At 38.8% G+C, this 23,108-nt stretch overlaps 1 protein-coding gene and 1 long non-coding RNA gene across 7 annotated transcripts in view; one reads left to right on the forward strand and one right to left on the reverse strand.

Annotated features, from left to right (window-relative positions):
- The window catches only part of LOC147822921 (uncharacterized), a 408,296-nt gene that overhangs the window by 338,764 nt on the left and 46,424 nt on the right, over positions 1-23,108 (reverse strand). The window lies entirely within an intron of this gene.
- The window catches only part of Trpc7 (transient receptor potential cation channel subfamily C member 7), a 188,457-nt gene that overhangs the window by 105,850 nt on the left and 59,499 nt on the right, over positions 1-23,108 (forward strand). The window lies entirely within an intron of this gene.

The raw sequence follows: 23,108 nt of genomic DNA on the forward strand, positions 1-23,108 counted from the left end.
ATTTTAACAGTTCCAAATTGCTGAAAAGTCCAAGTCCAAAGTCTCCTCTGAGACTCAAGGCAAACTCTTAGCTGTGAGCCCCTGTAACAATTTTTTTAAAAAGTAAAAAGCTTCCAACATACAATACCACAGGGTAAATATTTCCGTCCTCAAAAGAGAAATAGGGAGATACACTGATATTGAAAGAAATAGGACCAAAGCAAGGCCAAAACCAAGCAGAGCAGACATTAAATCCTGTAGTTCCATGTCCAGCACTCAAGATAAGCTGTATTGAAATATAAGCTCCAAAGGGCTTGGGTGACCCTGCCCCTGCAGCACTACTGGTAGCATCCCTCATGCCCTTTCTCTTGGTCTGGTTGTGCTCAATACCAGTAGCTTTCCTCATGTTCTTAGCTTTTCCACCTTTCTGGGGTCTCCACTGAACTTCCAGTTTCACTCTCACAGCTTCACACACTTCCTTCTCAAGATCTCATTGCCTGGCCTCCCAAGCCTTCTTCTAAAGTCTAGGTAGAAGCCTCCCTGCACAACTCTTGCATTTTGCATGCCTGTAAAACATGGATGACATCAAAGTCTGCCTCCAGTTCAAGCAGTATGAAGGCCCCCTTGGAATATGACTACAGAGGCCAATGAAGGCCCAATGTGAAATAAATTGCAATGAACCAATTCCCTAGGAAGCTCCCTTGAACCAGGGCTCCTTGTGGCTCTCTTTTCAAAGCAAAGATTTTCAAGTTTACATTTACTATTTTACACTCTTAAACCAGTGAAAGGTAGAGTCTTGCTGATTTCTGAGATGCTCTCAAGGCATCTTTCTTATTGTCCTGATTCAAAGTACTTGGGTTCTTTTTAATACTAATCTTTTCAGCAACCATCCTTTCCTTTCCCCACTTTGAGGGTGTTTACTTTCTGATGAAACTGCAAACTTTTTAACTCTGATTAGCCTCATATTTGTCTTCTTGTTGTCATCTAGTAGCTGCTGGATACACTCCTGTTTTCTTATTTTCTTTTTGGCTTCTTTAAGCTCTTTATCACAATTCACTATTTTGTCCTCAGTATTAGACACTTTGTCTTCACATTGGTCATTTCTGCAATGTTTGAATTCTATTCTAGATATTTCTGTCTGACATCTTTTTGAGGATTTCATATCTTTGTTGAGCCTGTCATTGAAATTTTGAACTGTTTTGTTAGCTTGGCCAATTTTTTAGCTATAGAAGAGTTGTAAAATTGAATTTCCCTGAAATTCACCATGGGCATATTGAGTAAAATTGCTGTGAACTTTTGGTTCATTTCCTCTTTGGACTCATTTATTTTCTTCATCCCTTCTATGAACTTTTTATAGATTTCTGCTACCAGTATTTGTTTTCTTCTCCCTTTGTGACCTCTTGTTTTGCTTTGGGGGAGTTGGGTAGTTTGCTTTCCCATTTCTCTTATATCTATCTATCTATCTATTTTAAAAATTATCTATTCCCCCTCTTTTTCTCCTGGTTTTGTGTTTGTTTTGTTGTTGTTATTTTGTACTGGGGATCAAACTTGGGACCTTTCACTTGTGAGGCAGGCAGCAGAATCACTGAGCTAAATTCCTGGCCCTAAATTTTTTTTGTTTCCTGTTTTTTTTTTTTTTAGCGGGGGGAGTTCTGCAGGTTGGGGACTATAGAAATTAGGAGAGTTTGTGGCTTATATGGAGATCATAGTAGGATATTGTCTCTCTGCAAATAATTTTTAGATTTGTATGTCCAGTACTAGTATTTACTCCTGTTATTTAAGTGATCTCCACTCTGTCCCTATTTTTGCTGAATTACTTCTAATTATAACAGCATCCACAGATTCAATCTTACAACTCTTCTGTATGATTGTCCTTGTAGTTACACTTCCCCCCTTTGTTTGCACCATGACAGTTTATTATTTGTGGTTGTTCTGCATTGAGATAGGTGAGGTGAGGAGAATGGGAGCTAGTTGCATGAAGAGTGTTAGACACCAAGGGGGAAGTTTGAAGGGACAATAGTGGTAGATGAGAAGAAAAGGTTTGTGTGGGGTCTGATTTTACTGGAGTACTTTTATTTGAGTTGAAGGGTTAGTATTGAGAGTTTTCAGAGCATATTTTGTGGGGGCAAGGGTAAGATATGGGAGAAAGGAGTTTGCTTTGTGATTGAGAAAAGCTATGTGGTTGTCAAAAGTTGCTGATAGTGTGGACAATAAACTAGGTAAGATATGGAAGAGCCAAAGCCTGAGGATGGGGAAGATTGAGAAATAATACTAGAGAAAATAGGAGTGACTATGAGGGAGCTAACTATGAGGAATTTTAAAACTTGGGAGGAGGAGTTTATGTGTCTGGATAAAAGGATAAAGAAATATGACAGTAATGTTTTTTCAGAGGTTTGAGATAAAGAAACTAGATAAAGGGCTGAGATGAGGGAGAGAACCTAGATATGCCTATTAAACCAGAACCAATGAAAGAACTAAGATACAAAAGAAACCTAAAAAACAAAGGAAATCATAAAAGAACATAATATAGTCTCAGATTCCTAGATAAATCAAAAAACATACAAAACTTAAATCTATAAGATGTCCAATGGGAACACAGATTAAATATTCCAATGAGATATTGCATATGTGATTTCCAAGAAGCTTCTTTGCCAGGGAGTTTGAGTGCACACCAGTAACTCCTCTTATCCCTCTACAATACTGAATCTAACTCAGACTCAGGACTTCTTTCTACTAGGTTACAGGCATTCTTGCAGAGTCTGATTCAGTTTGAGTTCTTGTGCTAAGAACTCTTGCTGTCCCTCTCCCTGAGTGTGATGGTGGATTCAGCAGACAGGTAGACAGATTCACTTGTACAAAATTTTCCACTGAGTCAGGATTATTCCTATGCAATCAAATCAGCTACAGCAGTAACAGGCTAATCCATTACAGTGGCATCTATCAGTACTAGTTGAGCAATAATAAACCATGAGACCCTCTCTTGAGTCTCCCTTTAGCCTGGAGAAGAAATCTACAGTTATAGTGCAAGCATCTTAACAACCCAAGTCTTGACCCATAGTTAATGTGAACTAAATATGATGGCTGTGTCTCCTCTAATGGTGAAATACAGCATTCAGTAGTTATAGAATCAGTTATCTAAAGCTCAGGGCCTTAAGGACTGGGTAATGCTAAGGGGAAAGAGAAGAGGAAAAAAAGGGTTTTTAAAAAGTCTTCTGCTCTGTGGTATGAGAAGGAGGAATTAGGAGTGGGACAAAGGATCCTGATGATGGTAAGGGTATGCTATATATTTAGAAAGAGATAACAGGGAAAACTGGGTACAAAATTTGTAGTGGGAAATGAGGATGGGAAAATATTCTATGAGTGATATAAATACTAGAGAAGAAGTTAATGGGAGATAAATAAAAAGGGGAAGAGGAAAGAAAAGAATAATTGAGAATGAATAAGACACAGGAAAAAGAAGTCAAGTGAAGAGATATGGATAAAAGAGGGATATAAAGGGACAAGAGAGAATTCCCTTACTCTCTATTAACTATATTAGGGAAAAAAGGCAAGAGGAAGAGAAGCATGCATACAGACATGCTCATAAAAGAAAAAGGGGTAAGATAATGGAATAAAGGTATGGGGAGAAATGTACAAAGGAGTAAAACAGCAAAGAAAAAATAATTTTTTAAAGTAAAATAAAAATAAAAATGAAAAAATAATTTAATCAAATGAATAATAAAAGAAACTTTTCTATTTTTTTGGATGCATGGCTCTTTTCCTTAGCTTAGGGTTAAGAAGTAGAGCTCAAGCCAGGTTGTGTCTCTGTTCATGCTGGAAGGCTAAGGTGGCAGTCTACCCCCAGAATGGTCCTGGGTATGGTGTAGAGATTTTCTTATAATGAGAAAACAGTGCGAATATGACCTTCCAGTCCTGTATAACTCAGACTAAATCTGGCCTCTGACTATAGGAGGCTGGTCTGTGTTCACCAGCCCCTGTCTCTCAGTGGGACTCCTCCCATTTGGCTCTCCAACTGCCAGCAGTCTGCCATGACTGTCTTTTCCTCATCCACTCTGGGAACTTGGCAGTGTGAAGCAGCCAAGGGGCTGCTCTGGGTACCAGGTTTAACACTCAGCCCTTCCCAACAATGATGTCCCTGCCTGCCCTTGCTCCATGGTTTTAGCTTTGGGTGCTTGTACTGAGGTCACTCACCAACTGTTGATTGTGAAAGGCTGCTCTGGAAGCAGTGTCCCATGTTTTCCTGGCTATTTCTAACTGCAAGTGATTCTTTCAGTCTTGATGGAGTTCTCTGGTTCTCAGTTTTACTTTGCTTCCCAGCTGGCAACCAACCAGCCACTGTCAGCAGCATGTGAGGTCTCTCTTCCATGGTATGTTCCATTTCTTCTGTATCACTCAATCCTGTATTCTTCTCCCCATGGTTCCTAGATAATCTCCATTCACTTTAGTTCTTCTTCAAGCTATTGTTTTCCAGACTCTAGACACTTTGTCCTGGAGAAGATGAGTTGCTGGCACCCACTGCTCTGCCATTTTTTCAGACTTTTTAACACTTTAAATTTTTATCCATAAACCCAACATGTGATTTTTTTAAAAGTGCTTAATGTTGAAGTACTTAATTTAGTTAAACCATGGATGATGCTCTAGGGAGAACTAGGACAGATTCTGAACTGTGAAATTTATGTCACTAAATTGATTTATAACAGACTTCAGTGTCCCTTCCCAACTTTAGTGCCAGTGACTTCACTAAATGAGCCTTTGCCCACAGGCTTGCACTCTTATTAAAAGTTTTTGGGGGCCAGGAATTTAGCTCAGTGGTGCTGCCACCTCTCTTGCAAGCATAAGGTCCCAAGTTCAATCCCTGGTATCAAAAAAAAAAAAGTTTTGGGGAAGCCTTATGTGCTATCCTGTCAGGTGTTTGGATCAAACCATTCTCTTCTCCTTATGGCTATTAAGAGATCCAAATTAGAGGCCACTTTTCTAATTGTTCTCAGCTAGAACCTCCATAGAATTCTGTCTTAGTTGCTGAGACAAAATACCTGACACTCAAAGTTAAAGGGAGGAAAGGTTTATTTAGCTCATAGTTTGTAGAGGTTTGAATCCATAATCATCTGGCTCCTAGACAGGGTGGCATGCAGACAGAAGGTAGCAAACCAAGCACAGGATGACTACAGATTTGCAATCCCTTATATGTTATCCAGGCTACTTAGGGCAGGTAGCAATCACACACTTAATCCTCGTGCCCTTGACCGTACATTGTACCATGAATCAATCCCAGCATCACACACTCTAGATTCATCCACCTCTGAAAAATCTTTATACTGTAGGAGGATTTGGGGGGACAGCTAGACACAAGCCATAACATTCTGCCCCTGGACCCCCAAAGACTCATGCACATTCCATTTAGTCCATCTCCAAGTGTTGCCAAAGTCCCAACAGTTTCAGCACTGCTGAAAAGTCCAAGTCCAAAGTTTCTTCTGAGATTTGAGGCAAACTCTTAGCTGTGAACCCTTGTACAAATGAAAAGGAAGTTAAACAATTCCAACATTCAATGGCACAAGATAGACATTACCATTCCAAAAGGTAAAAATAAGGGGATACAAAGGAATGGGACTAAAGTAAGTCCAAAATCCATCAGGGCCAACATTAAGTCCTGTAGTTCCATGTCCAGCATCTGGGGCAATCTGGGGCAAGATGTGAACTTCAAAGGAATTAGGAGACTCTGCCCTTACAGCACTTCTGGTGATGGTAGTTCCCATGGCTTCTCTCTTGGGCTGGCTCTGCTCCCTTTTTGTAGTTTTTCTCAGATGATCACATTCCTGGCTTCTCTAAACTTCTGGGGTCTCCACTGCACCTTTGGCTTCACACTCACAGCTTCAGACACTGCCCTCTCAGGGGCATACTGCCTGGCCTCCCAACCCTTCTTCTGAAATCTGTGTAGAAGCCTTCCTGACCCCACAACTCTTGCATTCTGCAGACACATAAAACCAGCACCATGTGGGTGATGACAAGGTCTACTGCCAGCTTAAGCAGGAGCCAGGCTTCCTTCTCTCTTGGGTGTAGGGGTCAAGTGCTTATGAACCAAATCATAAGGAACAACTTCCCTAGGCCACCAGCATTCTGAAACATGGTGTCTGGGGCTCTCTTCTCAAAGCAAAGTGTTTTCACTGTTGCAACTCGGAGGCTGCAAAAGCTGGAGGCCTGCCTGGTCTTGTGATGTCTTCAGGCCATCTTTTCTGTTGTCTCCTTCTGAAATACATGGCTTTTTCTTTGTAGTCTTTTCAGAGACCAATTTCTCCTCTATTCCATCTTTTCAGGCCACAACTTTACTGGAGCTTCCTTTCTGGCTAAACTCAAAATGTTTTAAATCATTCTGCTGGGCTCTTTGCTCTTGATTCTCAACATCAATCTGAGTGAAGGCTCCCAAGAGTAGCCGTGCCTACACCTCAACATTAGACTGCCTTGTAATTTCTTCTGCCAGATTAATGGTCTGCCACCCTTAATCTCAGTCTCAGGCAAAGTCTCTGGAGGTGAGCAAAATGAAGGACAAACTTTTTGCCAAGCCATAACACACATCATCTGGAGTCCAGTAGCCAATGTAGTTCTTCCCAGCAGAAACCTCCTGAGCCTGGTCTTCACAGGTTGAATTTCAATCAGCATTCTGGTCTTCAGAGCTCTAACCAAAATCTCCCATCAAGCACAGCCTAAGGAATTCCAGCTTTCATTTTTCCTCTGGCATTTCTGAACCTTTCCTAACTCTTCCCCTTCCCACAAGCCAGTTAATCACAATTAGACTCTTTAGTCACAGCAACGACCCCACTTTTCTGGTACCAAATTCTGTCTTGGTTATTTCTCTCTTGTTGTTGAGATAAAATATCCAGTTAAAGGGAGGAAAGGTTTATTTAGCTCACAATTTGTAGAGGTTTGAGTCCATAATCAGCTGGCTGCTAGGCAGGGTGGCATGGAAGACATGGATCACAACAGAGAAACAGTTCACGGCAGACAGCAGATAGCATAGCAAGCAAGGGATGACCACAGCTTTTTCTATCCCTTATATCTTATCTGGGCTACTTAGGATAGGCAGCACTCGCACCCTAATCCTAGTGCCTGTGATCCTATATTGCACCATGAATCAATCCCAGCATCACACTCTCTAGTTCCAGCCACCTCTGCAAAAGCTCCATATGACTTCATGAGGCTTTGGGGGGACATCTAAACACGAGCCATAACAGGTGCGCTATACTATTTCAACTCTTTTAGCTCTATTAGGCTGTATATTAGTTACCACAGGCCATGTATTGCGTTATCATTTAAAGTATTTTTTCTTTTGTGATTTGGGTGTTTGATGGCATAGACAGTTTGATGCTGAATGCCTATTTGAATGTTTGTGCATGTAAACATAATGAAATTATACCAATATTGAATTTGGTCAACAAAATAAAATTTGAGATGAATACCATTAAGCCAATTTAAGTAGTTGACCAAATCTCTTTTTTAGTTAACTTTATTGGTACATTTTAGGTATACAATATTCATCATTGGTAATTTGTACCTTTATGTAATCTATCTTGGTTCTTATTTTTCTCCCTTCCCCTGCCCTGCCTTCAACCCCTCCATCCCTCCCTATTTACAAAGACTTTGTTTACATTTTTCCATTTTCTGATATTAATTCCATTCCCTTCTTTCCTTTCCCCTACCTCTCCCACTTCCCCTTCCCCTTTGCCCCTTTTCTTCCCATTTCACACTATCGATTAAACCATTTAGTCCTTATTTACACTTTCAGTTTCTCACACTAGAGAAACTATTCAGTATTTACACATGTGTGTCCTATTTATTTCACTTAAGAGTATCACCTCAACGTACATGCATTTAGCTATAAATGTCTCTAATTTCTCATTCTTTATGGTTGAGCAGTATTCCATCTTATTAAGAAAACCACATTTTCTTGATCCAGTCTCCAGTTGATGGGCATTTGGGCTGTTTCCAAGTTTTAGCTATTACAAACTGTGCTGCTATGGACATGGGGGCACATATATTGCTGTGGTATGATTCTTTTAATTCTTTTGGGAAGATACCCAACAGGGGAAGGTCAAATGGGACTTTCAATCCTAGTAGTTGACCATATCTTTATACCATGTACATTTTTCAGTATTTTTGATCTATTGTTTTACTCAAAACATCTCTGTGAAACACGAAACCTTTAGATGCAAATCTAAGAATTTATTGAGAATTGTTTATTGAGGTTTTGCTTATATGAAGTATTACTGATAATAGCTGTGGCAGTTCATTTTTTTCTACCAAGCCTTTTTTTTTAACCACTCAATTTTGTATTTTTCAATGTTAGAAAAAATCTGTAACTTTCTTTGTATTCAGTTTTAGCCATGGCCTTTTTTTTTTTTTGTACCAGGGATCGAACTCAGGACTTTGCGCTTGCGAGGCAGGCACCAGAACCACTGAGCTAAATCCCTGGCCCCTGTTAGTCATAGTTTTTATGAATTTTATACAAGAGAGAGAACTTTTTTTAACCAATCAGTGGAGAAATTAGGTACAATTTCTTTGGCAATTTCAATAGCATACTTCAGCAGCACAATATATTACTATAAAGAGGAATTTCACATTCTTTAAGTACACTTATTTACACCAATAGTTAGTTAACATTACTTCCTAAATGTTAGATTTATATTTATCATCACGCTTGTACTATATACCTGCAGTGTAATGATTTAGGTCTAGAACGTTCACCCAAATTCTCATACTGTCAGAGGCATGGCTTTTGGAAAGTGAATGCATCATGGGGGCACTACGGCTGATTTTCTGTGAGGAGGTGGGGCCTGGTTCAAGGTGAATCATTGAGGCCATGAACTGGAAGGATGTCTTCTGCTTCTGCTTCTGCTTCTTCCTGGCTGCTGTTATATGAGCAGCTTTCCTCAGCCTGGCCCTTCTACTCTGTGATTTCTGTATTTGAGCCAGCAAACCTTGGACTGAAACTTTGAACCAAAATAAACCTCTCCTCCTATAATTGTGGGTGTTGGTTATCGAGTCTTAGTAATGAGAAAATGACTAAGACAGATTTTTGGTACTGAGATTGGGATCATGGTCACATATCTGACCATGTGGATCAGTAGCCTTTGGAATCAGTTTGCAGGAGGAGTTTGGAAAGTTTTAGACATACTGCATATAGCCCTAGAATGCTATAAACTGAGCTTAATGGGAGATTCTGGTCAGAACTAAGAAGACAAGAATAGTGATAAAAACAGACAATAATGACCAGGCTCAGGAGGTTTCAGTTGGGAATAAGTACTCCATTGGGAGTTGAGCTAAAGGCCATGTATGTTATGTTTTGGCAGAAAATTTGTCTACATTTCCCCCATGTCCTGAGACTTTGAGGGAGACTGAAATTAAGTGTTGTGGGCTAATGAATCTGGTGTAAGAAATGTCAAAGCAGCCCCATGTAGCATGGTTTCTACTGCTTGCTGCTTTTTAGCAAGATCTATAGTGAGAATCAAGAGTAAATTGCAGAGTTAGTTTAAAAAGCAGTAGACTTCCCAACACAAATCCTGAAGACCAGAAAAGCTTGGAGTGAAGTCTTTCAATTCCTAAGAGCAAATAACTTCCAATTCAGATCAACTGATCCAGAAAAGTTATCCTTCAAAACAGATGGAGCAATAAGATATTTCCATGAAAAAGAACAGCTCAGAAGATATATGAATACTAAACCAGCTCCAGAGAAAATACTTAAGAATATTCTTAACAGAAACAACAAATTGGGCACAGCTAAAAACACAGAGGAAACCAGTGAAGGCAGTGGATAAACAGGAACAAAAACATCAGGAAAAGAAAAACAAAGGATACACCAACAGATAAAGAAGGCAATGACATTAAGTAACCAACATATCTCAGTAATATCTCTCAATGTTAATGTCTTCAACATTGTTTCTCAGCCTTTTGGCTAAGACCAAGTGTTGATGTCTTCAAGTCTCCAATTAAAAGACATGGACTGGCAGAATAGATCAAAAAACAGAATCCAACAATTAGTTGCATTCAAGAAACTGATCTAATCCAAAAAGATATTCATAGACTAAAAATTAAAGGATGGAAAACAATATTTCATGCACCAGGACCCCAAAAACAAGAAGGGGAAGCAATTCTAATATTAGACATAGTAAACTTCAAGCTAAAACTGATTAGAAGAGATAAAGAAGGTCACTATATACGAGTTAAGAGAACAACCCAACAAGAAGGGATAACAGCAATAAACATATATGTACCAAATACTAGAGCACCTATCTTCATAAAATAAAAACTGCTGAAATTAAAAGATCAGATAAATACAAACACAATCATAATAGTGAATTTTAACACCCTACTTTCACAAAGAGATAGATGAACTAAATAAAAAACCAATAAAGAAATTTCACGATCCCCAGTACCCAAAAAAAGAAAAAAAGGAAATTTCAGAGACAAACTATATCCTTGAACATATGAACTTAATAGATATGTAGACTATTCCACCCCTCTACACCAAGGTATATATTCTTTTCAGCAGCACATAGTGCTTTTTCCAAAATAGATTACATACAAAATAGATCATATACAATACAGACCATATGGAATAGATCACATAATCCACAAAGCCTGATTAAGTAAATATAGAAGAATAGAAATCACCCCATGCATACTATCCTACCACTGTGCAACGAAAATAGAAATAAACAACAGAAGAAATTTCAGAAAAGGCAAAAGCTCCTGGAAAATTGACAAATACTCCTAAACAACTAATGTGTCACAGAAGAAATCAAAGAAGAAGTTTTTTAATTTCTGAAAGTTAAAGAAAATATCTGTACAACTGAATAAAACCTCTGGGACAGTATGAAAGCAGTTCTGAATAGAAAACTCATTGCAATCAATGCTCACATTAGGTAAACAGAGTAAGCCAAAATAAATAACCTTGTGAGAAATCTTAAGATACTTGAGAAACAACAACAAACAATGGGGGGGGAGGGTAATTATAAAGATAAGAGCTGAAATCAATGAAATTGAGGCTAAAAAATAGTTCAAAAATCAACAAACTGAAGAGCTGGTTCTTTGAAAGAACAAATAAAATAGATGAACCCCTAGCCAGTTTTACAAAGAGAAAGTGAGAAAAGACTCACATCAATGTAATTAGAAATGAAAAGGGTGAAATCACAACAGACACTTCTGGAAATCCAGAAGATAGTAACTACTTTGAAAATTATATTTCAACAACTTATCAAAGTTTGACAGAATAGACAGATTCCTAGATACATACAAACTACCAATACTAACCCAAGAAGTCATAAAAAACAAGCATTGACATTGGCACAGTAATAAAGAATCTACCAACTGAAAAAATCTCAGGACCTGATGGATTCACTGCTGAATTCTACAAAATCTTTAATGATGTTACATCACCAATACTCCTAAAGCTCTTCAAAGAAATTTAAAGGGATGGAGTGCTCCCAAACTCATGTATGGAAGCCAGCATCATGCTGATCTCAAAACTGGATAAAGGCTCAACTTAAAAAGAAAACTATTGACCAATCTCCCTAATGAACATAAATGTGAAAATCCTCAACAATATATTAGCAAATAGGATGCAGCACATTATCAAAAAGTGCATACATCATGAGCAAGTGATACATCATCCCAGTGATGCAAGGATGGTTTGACATATATAAGTTAACAAATGTAATACATCACATAAACAGGAACAAGATGAAAAACCACAGGATCATATCAGTAGATGTTATCGACAAAATCCAACACCCCTTCATGATAAAATCCCTGATGAAAACAGGTATAGAAGGACCATGCCTGAATATGGTGAAAGCTGTTTATTACAAACCAAGAGCCAGCATCATCCTAACAGGGAAAAACTAAAAGCATTCCCCCTAAAATGAGGACAAGACAAGGATGTCCACTCTTACCTCTCCTATTCAACATAACTACTTCAAGCATTAGCCAGGGAAATTAAGCAAAAGAAAAAAATAAAAGGGATATATATAGGAAAGGAAGAACTCAACTTACCAATATCTGAAGATGACATGATATTCTATGTAGAAGACTCAAAGAACTCCACCAAAAAACTCTTGGAATTAATAAAGAACTTTAGTGAAGTAGCAGCAAAAATCATTAGCATTTGTGTATACCAATGAATGGGATCAGAAGAAAATTATGAAAACAAAAACATTCACAGAAGCTTCAAGAAAAATGAAATAGCTAGGAACTTACCTGACCAAAGAAGTGAAAGACTTTTGCAAAGAATACTAAAGTATTCTGAAGGAGTTTGAAGAGAAAATCAGAAAATAGAAAGATGCTCCTGAACAGACAAAATTAATATCATCAAAATGGTTATACTCCCAAAACAGTTATACAGATTCAATACATTCCCAATCAAAATACCACCAGCATACTTTACAGATCTAGAGAAAACAATTCTAAAATTCATATGGAGGAGACGCAGAATAGCAAAAGTAATGTTGGGCAATAAGAGCAAAGCAAGCAGCATAGCAATACCTGACTTCAACCTATACTACAAAGAAATAGTGACAAAAACAGCATAATACTGAAACAAAAATTGCCATGTGGATACTACAAAGCAATAGTGACAAAAACAGCATAATACTGAAACAAAAATTGCCATGCCCATCAGTGGAATAGAACTAGGATATAGAAACCTTCTCAGACATATTCAACTATCTGATCTTTGACAAAGGGGTCAAAAGCATATGTTGGAGGAAAGGTAGTCTATTCAGCAAGTGGTGTTAGGAAAACTGGCTATCTGTAGAAGGAAACTGGACACTTACCTGTCACTGTACACTAAATTAAAATAAAAATGGATCAAAGATACAAACATTAAACCTTCTAGAAGACATAATAGGCAAAACTTGAAGACATAGGTGTAGGAAAGGATTTTCTAAACAGAACCTCAATTGCACAAGAAATAGCAGCAAGAATAAACAAATGGTATTATATCAAAATTAAAACCTTCTGTACAGCAAAAGAATCAACCAGTAGAGTGAGAAGACAAACTATAGAAAGAAAAAGGTTTGGGGGCATTTTGTTTGTTTGTTTGTTTGCTTGCTTTTTGGTACCAGGGATTGAACTTGGGACCTTGCACTTGCAAGGCAGGCACAGGAACCACTGAGCTAAATTCCTGGCCCAGGAAAAGTATTTTTGCCACCTACTCATCAGACAGAGCACTAATATCTAGAATATACAAAGAACTCAAAAAAAAATTAAAGACTCAGTCAAGAAATGAGCAAGAGGAAAGTGCAGCTCTGGACTTCTGGGAAGATGATGGAGCAGTAAACAGCAGAAAATCAGCCTCTCTGAGATTCAGAAGCCAGACACTGAAATATAACAACTTGGGAAAGAAAAGGTGGGAAGCAGATCCCTGGGACCCAGGAAGGATCTGAAGGGAGAGTTGGAGCCCACAGGGAAAGTGAAGAGACAGACTTCAGTGCAGAAAAAGGAAGTGGCAAACTGCACTTTCTCTGACTCCTGGCTCATAGCATGAGAGAGGAGGCTCAAATCTACAGAGACACAGTGAAGGTGGATGACTCCAGAGGCTTCCATCATAGGTGACCCAATAGCTCTCCATGGAGAAATGCAGCAGTGGAACGGAGCAGTGCATGCTGTTAACTACAACAGCTGGTGAGTGACTCCAGTCCAAGGATCCCCTGGAGAGGGTTCATGGCCAGACACCATTTTAGGGAGGGGCCAACTGAACCCTGGACTCAGAGCAGCCATGGGTTGACTTCCTCTCTGGGCTGTGAGTGACTGTGTGAGGCACAACTGTGGGAGACATCCAGGGTCATGGAGCTGAGGTCAGGTATAATACCCAGAGTATTACAGGATTAACAACCCAGACCCCCACTCCACAATCAGAGGCTAGGATCAGCCTCTGTGGAATTAAGAGCACCAGTCAGGACCCTGACTTATTCCTACTGTAGGTTTCCTGGGGTCATACAACACGGATCTAGGCTCTGTCTGCCACCTTTGTCTACCAGTGACAATGGAGACACACCCTGAATTGGACACTACAACAAAATTATAGACCCCGGTATATAACTACAGGCTTGAAATCACAAAGAAATATTTTTTATTCATTTTATTTCTTTTTGTTTTTCTGCTCTTTTTCTTTGACTTTGTTTTCTCATGAGAGTGAACATTGTTTTTAGTTTGTTTTGTTTAGTTTTTCTTTTTGTTTTTTCCTTCTTTCTATCACTCCTGTCTTCCTCAACAGTTTTCCAAACCATATGCAATCTTTTGTCCTTCAGCTTTGCTTCTAATCCCTCTTTCTTCTTTTATTTCTCTATTTTTTCTCTTATCCCTTTTAAATTTTCTCCCTTGAAGGCAGAATTGCTCTGTTGAGGGGATATTTACTGTATATAGTTTTCTGATTTGTTTTAGATTTTGCTACATAACTATAAATCTTGTAACTATGGTTAAAGGTGGCAAATTAACAGCATAGTTTGTCATTTTTTAGACTGTGCTTGATGCTATTGTTATTACTGGTCATACTACTTTAGCCACAGAGACATAGTCATTGTGATCAGTTGTTCTTTGTATGCAAATACTGAGATTGTCTGCAGGTCATAAGCAATACCATAGTCCAGTACCAGAGAACTGGATGCTAGGCCAAACAAGCAGCAATCTCTCATCTCTAATAAACTGAAGAGGCAGGATCTTGGGATAGATTCAAAAGTCCAAAGCCAGCTACACCTAGAAGACATCCCTGAAAAGTAGTTATTTCCTAAGGAGCTCTTGATTTAGTAATAAAATTACCTACCACAAAGATGCAGAGGACACCAGCCCAAGGTACTGAGTCCCACTGTTCTCGGCCCAGAGGTAGGGGCTTGTGAGCCGTTGTCCTACTGCTCCTGGTCCAGAGGAAGGGGCTTCCTGGTCACCATCACTCCTGCTGCTCCCAGCCCAGAGGAAAGGGCTTTTGGGCCACCTTCTGTCCCGCTGCTCCTGGTCCAGAGGAAGGGGCTTCCGGGCCACCATCCCTCCCACCGCTCCCGGCCCACCATCCCTCCCACTGCTCCAGGCCCAGAGGGAGGGGCTTCTGAGCCATCATCCCATTGCTCCTGGTCCACAGGAAGGGGTTTCCTGGCCACCATCCCTCTGGCTGCTCCCAGCCCACAGGAAAGGGCTTTTGGGTCACCATCCCTACCGCTGCTCCTGGCCCCTGTCCCACCTCACCCAGCTCAGAGGAGGTAATCTGTGAAGATGCTAACAGCCCCCCACCCCAGTCAAAATGAGAAAAAACATAAATAAGCCTCAAAACCAGACTTCCAGATCACCTACAGCAACCCCAAAGGGAAATGGGATGGAACACTCTGATACTCAACCACCTGGACCCACTGAACTGGCAACAAAAGGGGATCTGGAAAAAATGAAATCAGAAATAATTCCCCAGATAACAGGAGAAATTGTGCCCCTAGTGCAAGACATGATTAGTAAATCTAGAGAGGAGCTCAGGAACATGATGGAATCCCAACATAAGAAACAAATGGAATCCACAAAACAGATGCAAATAGATTTCCAGGAGATGAAAAACTCCATTGAAAGTCTACACAGCAGAATGAGCCAATGTGAGGACAGAATTTCAGATATAGAAGATAAGATTGCAATTAGTGACCAGGAAAAGAAAAATTGCTTCAAATTTATAAGGGAACATGAGAAATCAATCCAGCAGCTGCTAGATGATGCAAAAAAGAATAACATAAGACTGATTGGGCTCAATGAAGAAACAGGAGAGAGTGCAGATGACACAAAAAATCTCTTCACAGAAGTAATGGCAGAAAACTTCCCAAGCAGCGGAAAAGAGCTTGACATACAGATAAGTGAGGCATATAGGACTCCAAGTAGCCTTGATCAAAAAAAATCTACACACAGGCATATAATTGTTAAGATTCCAGAAACTCAACAGAAGAACAAAGTTCTCCAAGCAGTCAGAGAAAAGAAACAAATCACATACAAAGGAAAGCCCATCAGAATCACAGCAGACTTCTCAACACAAACCATCAAGGCAAGAAGAGCTTGGAGTGACATATTCCAAGCCCTAAAAGAAAACAGCCTCCAACCCAGATTGATAGACCCTGCAAAACTATCTTTCAAAATGGATGGAGAAATAAGATACTTTCATGACAAAGAGCACCTTAGGAACTTTGTGAATACCAAACCAGCACTCCAAAGAATTTTATACAATAGCCTAGGAACAGACATTGAGGATCACAACCCCAGGAAGCAAAGCAGAATGAACCCATCTGGCATGACAAGAAATTAAATGTAAAGGGGGAGAACCCAACAAAAAGAAAAAGTCATGGCAATGACAAGTCAATACGTTTCAGTTACAACTATCAATGTTAATGGTCTCAATTCACCAATCAAAAGAAATAGACTGGCAGAATGGGTCAAGAAGCAAAATCCAACAATATGCTGCATACAAGAAACACACTTCATTCAAAAGGAAACTCATAGACTGAAAGTTAAAGGGTGGAAAACAATACTCCATGTGACAGGAACCCGAAAAAAAACAGGAGTAGCTATCCTCTTGGGAGATCAAGTAGATTTCAAACCAACACTGATTAAGAGAGATGAAGAAGGACACTACATCCTTGTAAAGGGAAGAATCCAAGAGGAAGAGATGACAATCATAAATATCTATGCATCAAACACTAGTGCACCCAACTATATAAAACAAATACTAAAGGACATGAAAAGTCATATATGCATTAATACAATTGTAGTGGGGGACCTCAACACCCCACTGTCACAAATAGATAGATCAACTAGACTAAAAATAAGTAATGAAATACTAAAACTCAATCGAACTCTTGAACAAATGAACTTAACAGATGTTTATGGAGTCTTCCACCCCACAAAATCAGAATACACATTCTTCTCAGCTGCACATGGGTCATTCTCCAAAATAGACCACATACTCACATATAGAACACGTTTAAGTAAGTGCAAATGAATTGAAGTTATCCCCTGTATATTACCAGACCATAGTGCGATGAAATTGGAGATCCATAGCAAAAGAAACAAAAAATTTCATAAACACGTGGAAGTTGAACAACACACTTCTGAATAACCAATGGGTCACAGAGGAAATTAAAGAAGAAATCAGACAGTTCCTTCAATTAAATGACAATGACAATACAACATATCGGAATCTATGGGACACAATGAAAGCAGTCTTACGAGGGAAATTCATAGCAGTGAATACGCATATTAGGAAAACAGAATGAGCCCAATTAAACAACCTGATGCTGAACCTCAAGCTTCTAGAAAAAGAAGAGCAGGACAACCCCAAAGCTCATACAAGGGAGGAAATTATAAAGATCAAAGGAGAAATCAATGCAATGGAGACTAAGAGAATGATACAAAAAAATCAATGAAGCCAAGAGTTGGTCCTTTGAAAGAAACAACAAAATTGACAAACCTTTAGCCAACCTTATCAGACAAAGGAAAGAAAAGGCCCAAATCCATGCAATTAGGAATGAAAGGGATGAAATTACAACAGACCCAGCAGAAATCCAGATGATCATCAATATCTACTTCCAGAACCTATATGTCAATAAGATGGACAACACAGAAGAAATGGACAGATTCCTAGATACATATGAATTACCAAAGCTGAACAAAGAAGACCTAAAAATTCTGAACAACCCAATATCAACCAATGAAATTGAAAATGTAATTAAAAACTTATGAACTAAGAAAAGCCAGGGCCCTAATGGCTTCACTGCTGAATTCTACAAGACATTTAGAGAGGAACTGCTGCCACTACTGTTTAAACTCTTCAGTGAAATTAAAAGGGAAGCAATACTCCCAAATTCATTCCTGGAAGCAAGCATCACCTTGATCCCCAAAGCAGAGAAAGACCCAACTGAAAAAGAGAACTATAGGCCAATCTCACTAATGAACATAGATGCAAAAATCCTTAATAAGATACTGGCAAACAGAATGCAGAAGATCATCAAGAAGATCATACACCCTGATCAAGTGGGATTCATCCCAGGGATGCAGGGATGGTTCAATATATGAAAATCAATCAATGTAATACACTATATCAATAGAGCCAAGGACAAAAACCACATGATTATCTCCATAGATGCAGAAAAAGCATTTGACAAAATCCAACATGCATTTATGATAAAAAACCCTACACAAAATTGGAATAGATGGTCTCTACCTCAAACTGATAGAAGCCATCTATGAAAAACCAACAGCCAATATCATACTAAATGGTCAAAAACTGAAATCCTTCACACTAAAATCAGGAACAAGACAAGGATGTCCACTATCACCACTCTTGTTCAATATAGTTCTGGAAACATTAGCCATGGCAATTAGACAAGAGAAAGAAATAAAAGGAATAAAGATAGGTAATGAAGAAGTCAAATTCTCATTATTTGCAGATAACATGATACTCTATATAGAAGACCCCAAGAACTCCACCAAACGTCTTCTAGACTTAATAACCAAATTCAGCAGAGTAGCTGGTTACAAGGTCAACACACAAAAATCAATAGCTTTCCTCTACATGAATGACAGACTCACTGAGAGAGAAATAGGGCAAATAATTCCTTTCACAATAGCATCCAAAAAACTGAAATACCTAGGAATCATCCTAATGAAAGAAATCAAAGACCTCTTCTCTGAAAACTATGGCACTCTCAAAAAAGAGATTGAAGATGATATCAGAAAATGGACAGACATCCCCTGATCCTGGGTAGGAAGGATTAATATAGTGAAAATGGCCATACTTCCAAAACTGCTATATAGATTTAATGCAATTCCAATTGAGATCCCAGCAGCATATTTCATAGACCTCGAGAAAACAATCCAAAAATTCATTTGGAACAAGAAGAGACCCAGAATAGCAAAAGCAATTCTAGGTAACAGAGACATGGCAGGGGGTATCACAATCCCCAACCTGCAACTCTACTACAAAGCTACTGTGATAAAAACAGCATGGTACTGGCAAAGAAACAGACTTGAGGACCAGTGAAACAGATTAGAAGATGCAGAAACAACGCCAGACACACTCTGCCATCTCTTCTTCAACAAAGGAGCCAAACACCCTCACTGGAGGAAAGATAGCCTCTTTAAGAAATGGTGCTGGAAAAATTGGGCTTCAACTTGCCAAAGATTAAAACTAGACCTATATCTCTCACCATGCACTAAACTAAAATCAAAATGGATTAAAGATCTAAATATTAAAATAGAAACTCTGAACCAGTTGGAACAGAGATTAGGTAGAACCCTTGAAGACATCGGTGTAGGAAAAGATTTTATGAACAAAACTTCAGTTGCCTGTGAACTAGCACAAACAATCAACAAATGGGAGCTCTTCTTATTAAAAAGCTTCTGCACAGCAAGAAAAACCACCAGCAGTGTGAAGAGACATCCCACAATTTGGGAAAAAATCTTCACCTGCTCTTCCTCAGACAAAGGTCTACTATCTCGAATCTATAAAGAACTTCAAAAGATCAGACCTCCCAAATTTAAAGACCCAATCCAAAAATGGGCATCTCAAATGAACAGACATTTCTCAGACAAAAGAAGTAGAAATAGCAAATAAATACATGAAAAAATGTTCAACATCACTGGTCATTCGAGAGATGCAAATGAAAACAACACTGAGATTCCACTTCACTCCAGAAAGAATGGCTGCTATCATGAAATCAACCAATAACAAATGCTGGCGGGGCTGTGGGGAAAGAGGAACCCTGCTCCACTGCTGGTGGGAGTGTAGACTGGTGCAAGCACTGTGGAAATCAGTATGGAGATACCTCAAAGAACTAGGACTGGAAGTCCCATTTGACCCTGCTATTCCACTGCTGGGGATCTTCCCCAAAGAATTAAAAGAATCATACCACAGCGATATATGTGCACCCATGTTCATAGCAGCACAGTTTGTGATAGCTAAAACTTGGAAACAGCCCAAATGCCCATCAACTGGAGACTGGATCAAGAAAATGTGTTTTTTTTATAAAATGGAGTACTACTCAGCCATAAAAAATGAGAGATTAGAGACATTTATAGCTAAGTGGATGCACATTGAGGCAGTACTCTTAAGTGAAATAAATAGGACACACATGTGTAAATACCAAATAGTTTCTCTGGTGTGAGAAACTGAAAGTGTAAATAAGGACTAAATGTCTAATAGGTAATGTGAAATCAGAAGAAAAGGGGCAAAGGGGAAGGAAGTGGGAGGGCTAGGGGAAAGGATAGAAGGGAATGAAATTAATATGAGAAGATGGAAAAATAGGAACAAAATCTTTGTAAATAGGGAGGACTGGAGGGGTTGAAGGGAGGGCTGGGCAAGGGTGAAAAATAAGAACCAAGAGAGACTATGTAAAGGTGCAAATTTCCAATGATGAATGTCATTATATTGTATACCTAAAATGTACCAATGATTAGAATGAATAATCGATAATGTAAAATAGGAAGAAAAGGTCCAAAGGGGTAGGGGTATTGGGAGGGGCAGGGGAAAGGAAAGAAGGGAAAGGAAAAAATGATGAGAAATGGAAAAAATGGAAATAAAGTCTTTGTAAATAGGGAAGGGTGGAGGGCGTGAAGGGAGAGCTAAGAATGGGGGGAAAAAAAGAATCAAGATGCCTTATATAAAGGTACAATTCCCAATGAGAAATGTAATTGTGTTGTATACCTACAATGTACCAATAAAAGAATTTAATACAAAAAAAAAAGATTACCTACCATAAACAATTTACAATCATCGACACAGAAAATAAATTTTTTAAAATAGATAATGAGGGCTGGGGATTTAGCTCAGTGGTGCCACTGCCTGCCTCACAAGTGCAAGGCCCAGAGTTCAATCTGGTACCAAAAAAATGGGGGGGAGGGTCAAAGAGGTAAGAGAACTAGATTGGTCAGGCTGGCTACAATAAGCATGCTAGATTTTAATGCAAGTAAAACATGGGCTCACTGAAAAGCTCTAAATGGAGACACAAGATTTGCTAATGTCTATTATTAAAGAATTACTCTGGCTTTAATCCCAGCACCACAAGGCTGGAGCAGGAGGATCATGAGGTTACCTTAGGCTACATAGTAAGTGGAAGGCCAGCCTGTTCTACAAAGCAAGGTCTTGTTTCAAAAATCAAAATATGGAAAAAAAAGAAAGAAAGAAAGAAAGAAAGAAAGAAAGAAAGAAAGAAAGAGTGAGCGAGCGAGCGAGTGAGAAGGAAGGAAGGAAGGAAGGAAAGAAAGAAAAAAAGAAAGAAAGAAAGAAAGAAAGAAAGAAAGAAAGAAAGAAAGAAAGAAAGAAAGAAGAGAAAGATGGGGAGAGGAGGGAGAGGAGGGGAGGGGAAGGGAAGAGAAATGACTCTGGCTGGTGTGCTGAGAATGAACTGGGGCAGGGGGTGAGTGAAAAGCAAAGGGACCAGTTCAAAGCTGAGGTAACCTAGCTGAGGGACGGTAATGGCTTAGACCAGGGTGATAATCCTAGGGTGGCAAGAAGCAGACACAGGAGAATCAATAGGATTCCTGATGGAAGTGAAATAGGTGTATGAGAAAAGAGAAGTGAACAATGATTTCAAGGTGTCAGCCTGGAAGAAATGGGCTTCCTCACCAACTGACTTGGAAAAGATTGATAAGGCTAAAGGATGATTGAAATCAAGTTAAATTTTATACACATTAGATTTAAGAATAAAATGTTGCTAAGCTTTACAAGGACTTCAATTGAGGTCATATTAATAGCAATAATCCAGAAGTCCTGCTCCTCACAGAAGTAGGCCATCCTGTTCAACAAACTACTGAAGCAGGACAGCCAATCAACCCATAAACACACACAAACCACTCTTAACATCATCCCCATTTGTACACACACATTGAATACCCAGACTTCTAAAACAAATTCACAGAAACAGCTCCTTCCCTTTCTGTTCTAATATTTCTGTGTCAAGCCAAAATAAAAGGGCAAGCAAACCAATCCCCCACATTTCCAGATGCACTCAGCCACCTTATTTTTGACAAAGGGGCCAAACACTTTCAAGGGAGGAATGATAGTCTCTAATAAATTATGCTGGGAAAATTGGCTTTCCATGTGTTGAAGATTAAACTTAGACCCATATCTCTCACCATGTATTAAACTAAAATTGAAATAGATCAAAGATCTAAATATTAAAACAGAAACACTTAACCTGCTCGAAGTTAAAATAGGTAAAACTCTTGAAGACATAGATGTAGGCACAGACTTTAAGAACAAAACTCCAATCGCACAGGAAATATTACAAAAAATCAACAACTGCAATCTCTTCATATTAAAAAGCTTTTGCACAGCAAAAGAAACCACACACAGAGCTATTCCTCAGACAAAGGAATAATATCTAGAATATATAAAGAACTCAAAAAAATCAGACCCCTAAATTTAAAGACTCAATTCAAAAATGGGCATGTGAAATGAATAGACACTTCTAAGATGAAGTACGAACAGAAAATAAATGTATGAAAACAATGTCCAATATCACTGGTCATTTGAGAAATGCAAATTAAAGCAATGCTGACATTCCATCTCACTCCAGAAAGAATGGCTATCATCAAGAAATCAACCAATAACAAATGCTGGTGAGGCTATAGAGAAAAATGAACACTTCTTCTCCACTATTGTTGGGAATGTAAATTGGTACAACCCAATATGGAAATCAGTAATGAGATTCCTCAAAAAAATAAAACTAGAGGTTCCATTTGATGCAGCTTTTTCCTTCTTGGTATTGGGTCCTTGTGGTTGCGTAGCAGGTGGCAAAACCACTGAGCTAAATCCCCGGCCCCACTTGGTATCTTCTTGAAAGAGTTAAAAGCATCATACCACAGCGATATATACACACCCATATTTATAGCAGCACAGTTTATAATACCTACATCTTGCAAACAGCCCAGATGCCCAACAATGGAGGAATGGATAAAGGAAATGTGGTTTTTAAATACAATGAAGTACTACTCTGCCATTAGAAGGATAAACTTGAGACATTTTTAGATAAATGGATGCACCTTGATACCATACTTTTAAGTGAAATAAATTGGACACACATGTTTAAATATCACATTGTTTTTCTTGTCTGAGAAACTAAAAT

This window comes from Heterocephalus glaber, unplaced genomic scaffold, assembly GCF_053883595.1.
Source record: "Heterocephalus glaber isolate CG9 unplaced genomic scaffold, H.glaber_assembly_v1.0 deba00001606, whole genome shotgun sequence".
Taxonomy (NCBI): domain Eukaryota; kingdom Metazoa; phylum Chordata; class Mammalia; order Rodentia; family Bathyergidae; genus Heterocephalus; species Heterocephalus glaber.